Source organism: Juglans microcarpa x Juglans regia, chromosome 6D, assembly GCF_004785595.1.
Source record: "Juglans microcarpa x Juglans regia isolate MS1-56 chromosome 6D, Jm3101_v1.0, whole genome shotgun sequence".
Lineage (NCBI taxonomy): Eukaryota > Viridiplantae > Streptophyta > Magnoliopsida > Fagales > Juglandaceae > Juglans > Juglans microcarpa x Juglans regia.
This window is the reverse complement of record NC_054604.1, coordinates 16,075,102-16,083,126: the sequence shown is the minus strand read 5'-3', so window position 1 is coordinate 16,083,126 and position 8,025 is coordinate 16,075,102. Positions and strand designations below refer to the sequence as shown.

Here is an 8,025-nt window from a genome sequence, read left to right as displayed (position 1 = left end):
TTAGAATAAGTGGGCTTGAATATGTCTGGCCACACGTCTTATTTTTAATGAATTAGGGCTTTCGAGAAGGCCTTGTATTTTGGCCAAGGGCTTATTTTGAAAGTTACTTTTTAGGAATTAGGGTTTCAAGAGGTACTGTAGCATTACTGTAGCCGCGGGTACTGTAGTGAGGTACTGTTCATCAGGGCATTTTGGGTAAAAAGGGGTTTATTTTGGCTAGGGTTTTGAGTAGGTTTTGTTTAAATACTCCTTGTAGCCTCATTTGAAAGTTAGACAATATTGAATGTTATTTGTGAGTTGAGGTTTTTCCTCTTGAATTTATCAAAGGTAAATCACAACCTTTGCGGCGTTCCTATTTTATAATCTAGGTTCTTGTGACAGGTTCCTCAACGGGTCTAGATTTTGATATAATCTAGGTTCTTGAAACGAGTTCTCATCGAGTCTAGGTTTTTCATCCATTGACTTGAATTTGGCTTTCTTGGGGAGTTTTCAAATTGATTGTGGGTTTAAGGGATTTATTCCCGTGGGTTCATATCATTTGGTGCAATCCACTTGGGATGAAACTAGCAAGAGCCCAACACTCAAGATGGGCTTGAAAGAAGGAGAACCAGCTTTGATCCACTTGATTCAAGCTATGGAAGACATGACTTAGAGATAGGGCCTATTGTTATTGGAGACTTCCAATTTTGGGTAACATGGGGTTTTATTTTGGCTAGGGTTTTAATTAGGTTTAGTTTAAATACTCCTTGTAGCCTCATTTGAAGGTTAGACAATTTTGAATGTTATTTGTGAGTTGAGGTTTTTCCTCTTGTTCTTGATTGAACTCTTGAACATATCAAAGGTAAATCACAACCTTTGTGACGTTCCTCCTTTATAATCTAGGTTCTTGAGACGGGTTTTTCAGCGGGTCTAGATTTTGCTATATTCTAGGTTCTTGAAACAAGTTCTTATTGGGTCTAGGTTTTTCCATCCATTGACTTGAATTTGGCTTTCTTGGGGAGTTTTCAAATTGATTGTGGGTTCAAGGGATTTCATTCCTGCGGGTTCATATCATTTGGTATCAGAGCCAGGTTTCCAATTAGGTCTGATTCTATCTTGTAGTTCTTGCATATTTCATTCTAGGGTTTCATTGCTCTTGGATTGATTACAAAAAAAAAATATATATATATATAGTGGCTGTTGTATTTCTTCACTATTGTTAGGGTTTCTGAATCTCATTGTTCTACGGTTTGTGTTGGCTAAAATCTCTTGTTCTAGGGGCTGCCATATAGCACTTGTGTTAGGGTTTTTGAGTTATTGTTAGGGTTTTTTCAATTGCTTATTCTTGATTGTAATCAAATCAGTTGGTAAAAAAACAAAAAAAGGCAGAAAAGACAAAAAAAAAAAAAAAAAAAAAATTCGCCCAGAAAAAGAAGAAGAAGAAAACCGAAATTTCTCTTGAGCCTTATCATCAAAGGGCTGAATACATATTTGTAGTTGGTATCTTGTTTTATAATTACTCTTACCCTCATTTAAATTCCTTGAGTCCCATGTCATTTTATTCCTTCCTTGTTTCTTGTTTCTTGGATCTTTATTACTGGTTGGAATAATAGAAGGTTGTATTGTCTTGATTTAGTTCAACTAGTTCTTAAAGAACTTAAGCGGGAAAGCTATTGAGGTAAAAGGCAAGAGAGTGTGAGGCTATTATCGGGAAAAAGCCAATTAGGAGTGAAACACGAGTGGAATGCCATTATTCGAGTGTAAACACGTAAGGGAGTGTGTGAGGTTTTTCCACTAACATTCATTTGTGTAGCACTTTACAATGTCTCATCGGAGTGGCTCTTCACCAAAGGGGATGGTACATAACTCATCCTTTGTGATGCAATCCATGCAACAACAGTTTGAGCTGTTGAACTTGGTGTTAGGTGAAGTGAGGGATAGGATGGATCATCAAGAAGTGGTAATTAGAAATTTACAAGGCAGAAGAGATAGGAGGAGTGAACCTTGTATTGAACATAACTGTAAGAATGAAGAGTATGGTGAGTCTCTTGTTGCCAGGCATGCTCTCAATATACGAATTAAGATGGATGATACAGAGAAGCAGAGCGAGAACATTTTTCATACTAGATGCCACATCAACAACAAGGTATGTAGTATGTCATTGATTTGCGGAGTTGTATTAATTTGGCTAGCACTACTTTAGTTGAGAAATTGAATTTACCTATCTTAAAACACCCTAGACCATAGATGTTGCTGTGGGGAGGTTAGGGTCAACAAGCAAGTGCTAGTTACTTTTTCAATTGGAAAATATCAGGATATGGTCCTTTGTGATGTAGTGCCTATGCATGCTAGTCATATTTTGTTGGGGAAGCCATGGGAGTATGATAGGAAGCTGATCTATGATGGGTTAAGAAACATGTATAGTTTTGAAAAGGATGGAAAAAACAATCAAACTTGCTCCTTTAACTCCAACACAAGTCCATGGAGACCATTTGAAACTAAAAAGTAAGGTTGCTCAAAAAAGAAAGAGTGAAAATGAGTGTGATCAAAAAAGAAAATGTGAAAAGGAGATTGAGCTAAGAAGCAAGAGTGAAAGTGAGATTGAGAAAAAAAAGAAACAGTGAGGCCGAAAATGAGAGAGAGAGTAAAATGAGAGAGAGAAAAGGGTGAGGCTGAAACCTCAAGAGAAAGAGAGAATGAGTTGAAAAACTGTTGTCAGGTCGAGAGTTCAAAACAAGATGAAGGAAATGGGAGTGACAGAAAAAAAGAGAGTGAAAAGCAAAAAGAGAGTGAAAGGGAAAAAGAGAGTGAAAAAGAAAAAGATTGTGGAAAGAAAAGAGAGAGTGAAGAAAGTGAGAGAAAAACAAAAAGAAAAGCGAGCTTTTATGCTAAGGCGAGTCTTAATACTAACGAACTTGACGTATCTTTCCCTAGTGTTATTGTCTTTTTGTTGCAGGAAATATGAGGTCATGTTTCCTAGAGGTGTGTTTAGCGGATTGCCAATTTTGTGCTAGGTGCGACAATTTCTAACCGACCTTTCCTTAAGAACATGAGTCTTTTTCACACTTATAGGGACAAGGTAAGTCGTTGACTATAATGCATGCTAAGTGGGAGGACTATATTGAGACTTTTCCTCATGTATTCAAATACACACAAGGTATGGAAAATTTTGTACTTGATGCTTTAGCAAGAGGGTACGTCTTTATCTTCATTTTAGATGCAAAATTGTTGACACTTGAATATAATAAGGAATTGCATGCTAATGATGATGATTTTGCTAGTGTGTATGGAACATGTGAAAAAGCATCGTTTGATAAGTTCTATAAATTCGATTGGTACTTGTTTAGAGAGAATAGATTTTGTGTGCCAACTAGTTTTATGCTTAAGTTGCTTGTGTGTGATAGACATGGTGGTTTGTTGGGTAACTTTGGTGTAAGGAAGACTTTCAATATGTTGCATGAACGTTTGTGGGTGTATCATTTGCCATTCACTGACATTTTGCATGAAAGTTTGTGGAAGTATATCATTTGTCATTCATTAACGTGTTGCATGAACATTTGTTGAAGTATTACTTGCCATTTATTGAGTTTGCTTAAAATTGAAGTGGTGTAAGAAAAACTTTAGGTGTCTTTCATGAACGTTTGTGGGAGTATCATTTGCCATTCATTGAATTGCTACATGGACATTTGCGGGAGTATCATTTGTCCTTATTAGAGTGTGCATATAAAACCTTGCATATTACTATTTCTTATTCTCCATTTGATGTTGTTTATGGTTTTAATCCACTTACTCCTTTACCTTTGATGGCTTTGCTTGTTGATGATAGGAGTAGATTGGATGAACATTTTCAATTTCTTGAGAAAATTAATAAAAATACATATGAAGTAGATCTTTCAAGTAAGTATCATGTTTTTGCTATTTTCAATGTTACTAACATTTTTCTTTTTGATCCGGGTGGAGATTCGAGGTCGAATCCTTTTGAGGAGAGCGGGAATGATGGGAACCAACGTGGGTGTAGTCTTAAAGATCATTTGCAAATTCCAATTGGGCCAATTACAAGATCAAGGAAGCAATGCACGAATTGGTGCAATCCACTTGGGATGAAGCTAACAAGAGCCCAACACTCAAGATGGGCTTGAAAGAAGGAGAATCAGTTTTGATCCACTTGATTCAAGCTGTGGACGACATGACTTAGAGATAGAACCTATTGTTATTGGAGACTTCCAATTTGGTTAAATGATTTATTCTATTAATCTAGAATAAGTGAGCTTGAATATGCCTGGCCATACGTCTTATTTTTAATGAACTAGGGTTTTCGAGAAAGCCTTGTATTTTGGCCAAGGGCTTATTTGGAAAGTTACCTTTTAGGAATTAGGGTTTCAAGAGGTACTGTAGCCACGGGTACTGTAGCGAGGCACTGTTCATCAGGGCATTTTGGGTAAAAATGGGCTTTATTTTGGCTAGGGTTTTAATTTGGTTTAATTTAAATACTCCTTGTAGCCTCATTTGAAGGTTAGACAATATTGAATGTTATTTGTGAGTTGAGGTTTTTCCTCTTGTTCTTGATTGAACTCTTGAACTTATCAAAGGTAAATCACAACCTTTGTGGCATTCCTCCTTTATAATCTAGGTTCTTGAGACGGGTTTTTCAACGGGTCTAGATTTTGATATAATATAGGTTCTTGAAACGAGTTCTCATCAGGTCTAGGTTTTTCCATCCATTGAGTTGAATTTGGCTTTCTTGGGGAGTTTTCAAATTGATTGTGGGTTCAAGAGATTTCATTCCCGTGGGTTCATATCACCGGTCCTCCTCTACATTAGCTCGAATCATCGCCCCTCCATCTCTTTATGATAATCCTCCACACTCTTAGACCCCTGTGTAAGATTTTGTAATTTCTGGTAAATGTCTCTATAGTAATGGCTAGGCACAAATCTCCGCCTAATGAGAGCTTTCAACTCTCCCCATGTCTCTACAGGACTCTCATAATTCCTCCTCCTCCTATTGGTCACTAATTGATCCCACCAAATAATAGCGTAATTAGTGAACTCAATTACCGCCAACTTCACTTTCTTCTCCTCAGAGTAATTCTGGCAATCAAACACCAACTCTTTTTTTTTCTCCCACTCTAGATAAACCTCAGGGTCAGCTCTACCTTGGAAAGAAGGTATTTTCATTTTGATACTCCCAAGGTCTCTATCTAAACCATCTCGACCCCTGAGATTCCCCTCAAGTCGTCTTTCACGCCTAACTCTTCCATGTCTACCCGACCCAACTTCAGATGCTAATTCTCCCTCATCCTCACCATCTCCTTCATTCTCATACTCATTTTCAACTCTATGCTCACGTCGCCTCCTATCTCTCCCACATCGCAGATTTCTAATCGCTGCTTCTTGATGATCTATCATATCCCTCACTTCACCCAACACCAAGTTCAACCGCTCAAACTGTTGTTGCATGGCTTGCAACACAAAGGATGAGTTATCTGCTCTCCCCCTTGGTGATGCGCTACTCCGATGAGACATTATAAGGTGCTGCACAAAAGAATGTTAGTGGCAAAAAAAAAGTAAACCTCACACACTCCCTTACGTGTTTACACTCGAATAATGACACCCACTCGTGTTTCACTCTTAATTGGCTTTTTCCCACTCAAGTTCTTTAAGAACTAATTAAACTCAATCAAGACAAAAGCAACCTTGTTTTATCCCAACTAGTAATTAGGTCCAAGAAACAAGAACAAGCAAAACACAGAAGGAATGAAAAAAAAAAACAGCAAGTGAAACGAGGAATTTATACAAATGAAACAGTAACTATAAGACAAGATACCAACTGGAATAGTATGCAGCTCCTTTGACGATAAGGCTCAAGAAAAAAAAATTCGGATTCTTTTTTTTTTTTTTTTTTTGGATGAATTTTTTTTTCTCCTTTCTTTTCTTTTCTTTTCACCAACTGATTTGATCACAATCAAGAATAAGCAATTGAGAAAACCCTAACAATAGTGAAGAAATCCAGCAGCCACCTCTATTTTTTTTTTTTGTAATCAATCTTAGAACAATGAAGCCCTAAAATTAAAAATGCAAGAAATAAAAGATAGAATCAGACCTGATTGGAAACCTTGCTCTGAATACCAAATGATATGAACCCGCGGGAATGAAATCCCTTGAACCCACAATCAATTTGAAAACTCCCCAAGAAAGCCAAATTCAAGTCAATGGATGGAAAAACCTAGACCCGATGAGAACTCATTTCAAGAACCTAGATTATATCAAAATCTAGACCCATTGAAGAACCCATCTCAATAACCTAGATTACAAAGGATGAACGCCACAAAGGTTGTGATTTATCTTTGATAAGTTCAAGAGTTCAATCAAGAACAAAAGGAAAAACCTCAACTCACAAATAACATTCAATCTTGTCTAAAATTCAAAGGAGGCTACAAGGAGTAATTAAACTAAACCTAATTAAAACCCTAGCCAAAATAAAGCCCCTTTTACCCAAAATGCCCTGATGAACAGTATTTTGGCTACAGTATGGCTACAGTAATGCTACAGTACCTCTTGAAACCATAGTATCTAAAAAGTAACTTTCCAAATAAGCCCCTGGACAAAATTCAAGGGCCTTCTCGAAAATCCGAGTTCATTAAAAATAAGACGTGTGAGCCAAGCATCTTCAAGCGCACTTATTCTAAACTAATAAAATAAATTATTTAACCAAATCGGACACCTCCAATGACAATAGGCCCTTTCTCTAAGTCATGTCTTCCACAAGCTTGAATCAAGTGGATCAAAGCTGGTTGTCTTTCTTTCAAGCCCATCTTGAGTGTAGGCTCTTGCTAGCTTCATCCCAAGTGAATTGCACCAATCCGTGCATTGCTTCCTTGATCTTCTTGGCCCTTGATCTTGTAATTGGCTCATACGGAACTTGCAAATGATCTTTAAGAGTAGGTCAACCTTGGTTCCCATCACTAGGAGTAAGTTGTCATAAGAAAAGCTCATGAAGCGCCAATTCTCATACCCATGGTGAGGATACATACTCAAAAATTCCTTAAATTTCTCCCAAGACTGATATAAAGTCTCATTGTCCTTTTGTGCAAAGGTGGAGATTTACCTTTCTAAAGCGTTCGTCTTATGTTGGGAAAAGTATTTGTTAAAGAAGACCTGAGTCATCTCATTCAATGACCCAATAGATCATGGTCTCAGTGGGTATAGCCAACTCTTAGCTCTATCCTTCAAAGAGAAAGGAAAGAACCTAAGTCTAACAACGTCATCAGTTGCATTTTGGCTATGAAAAGTCGCAACTACTTCCTCAAACTCCCTAATGTGCACATATGGATTTTCATTTTCCAAACCATGAAAAGTAAGGAGTAACTGTATCATCCCTGTTTTAAAATCCAGTTGTGGAGTATTAGCGGTAAACATGATGCATGATGGTGTGGTTGTGCGTGTAGGGTGGAGGTAATCATGAAGAGTTCTAATGGGTTGATCTTCGTGTTCACTTATTTCTTCGGGACTAGATGAATTATCAAATAAAATATTTAAAAAGTTTGATTCTAACTCTACCACAGGCTTACAAGCAAATCTACCCAAGGTATCTCTATATATGTACATGCCAGGTAACAAAATACTAAAAGAATAAAACTACTTTAAAAGAAAGAAGAAAAAAAATAATGCAGCAAGCTAAAAGAAGGAACGAAGTTACCTCCTTTACAAACTACTGAAAAGAAAAACTATCTAGCAATTCTTCTACCGTCTCCCTTGCAACGGCGCCAAAAATAATAAAACCTTGCATACTACTATTTCTTATTCTCCTTTTTAAATTGTTTATAGTTTTAATCCACTTATTTCTTTAGCTTTGATGCTTTTGCTTGTTGATGACAAGAGTAGTTTGGATGGACCTTCTAAATTTATTGAGAAAATTAATGATAATGCATATAAAGTGGATATTTCCAGTGAGTATCATCTTTTTAATACTTTCAATGTTTCTGACTGTTCTCCATTTGATGTAGGTGGAGATTCAAGGTCGAATTCTTTTAAGGAGAGAGGGAATAA

At 37.0% G+C, this 8,025-nt stretch overlaps 1 non-coding gene across 1 annotated transcript; it reads left to right on the top strand.

Annotated features, from left to right (window-relative positions):
• The first annotated feature begins 6,988 nt into the window (after positions 1-6,988).
• Positions 6,989-7,096, top strand: LOC121236250. Its single transcript, XR_005934691.1, has one exon. It is a non-coding gene; the product is annotated as a small nucleolar RNA R71 (small nucleolar RNA).
• Positions 7,097-8,025: the final 929 nt, after the last annotated feature.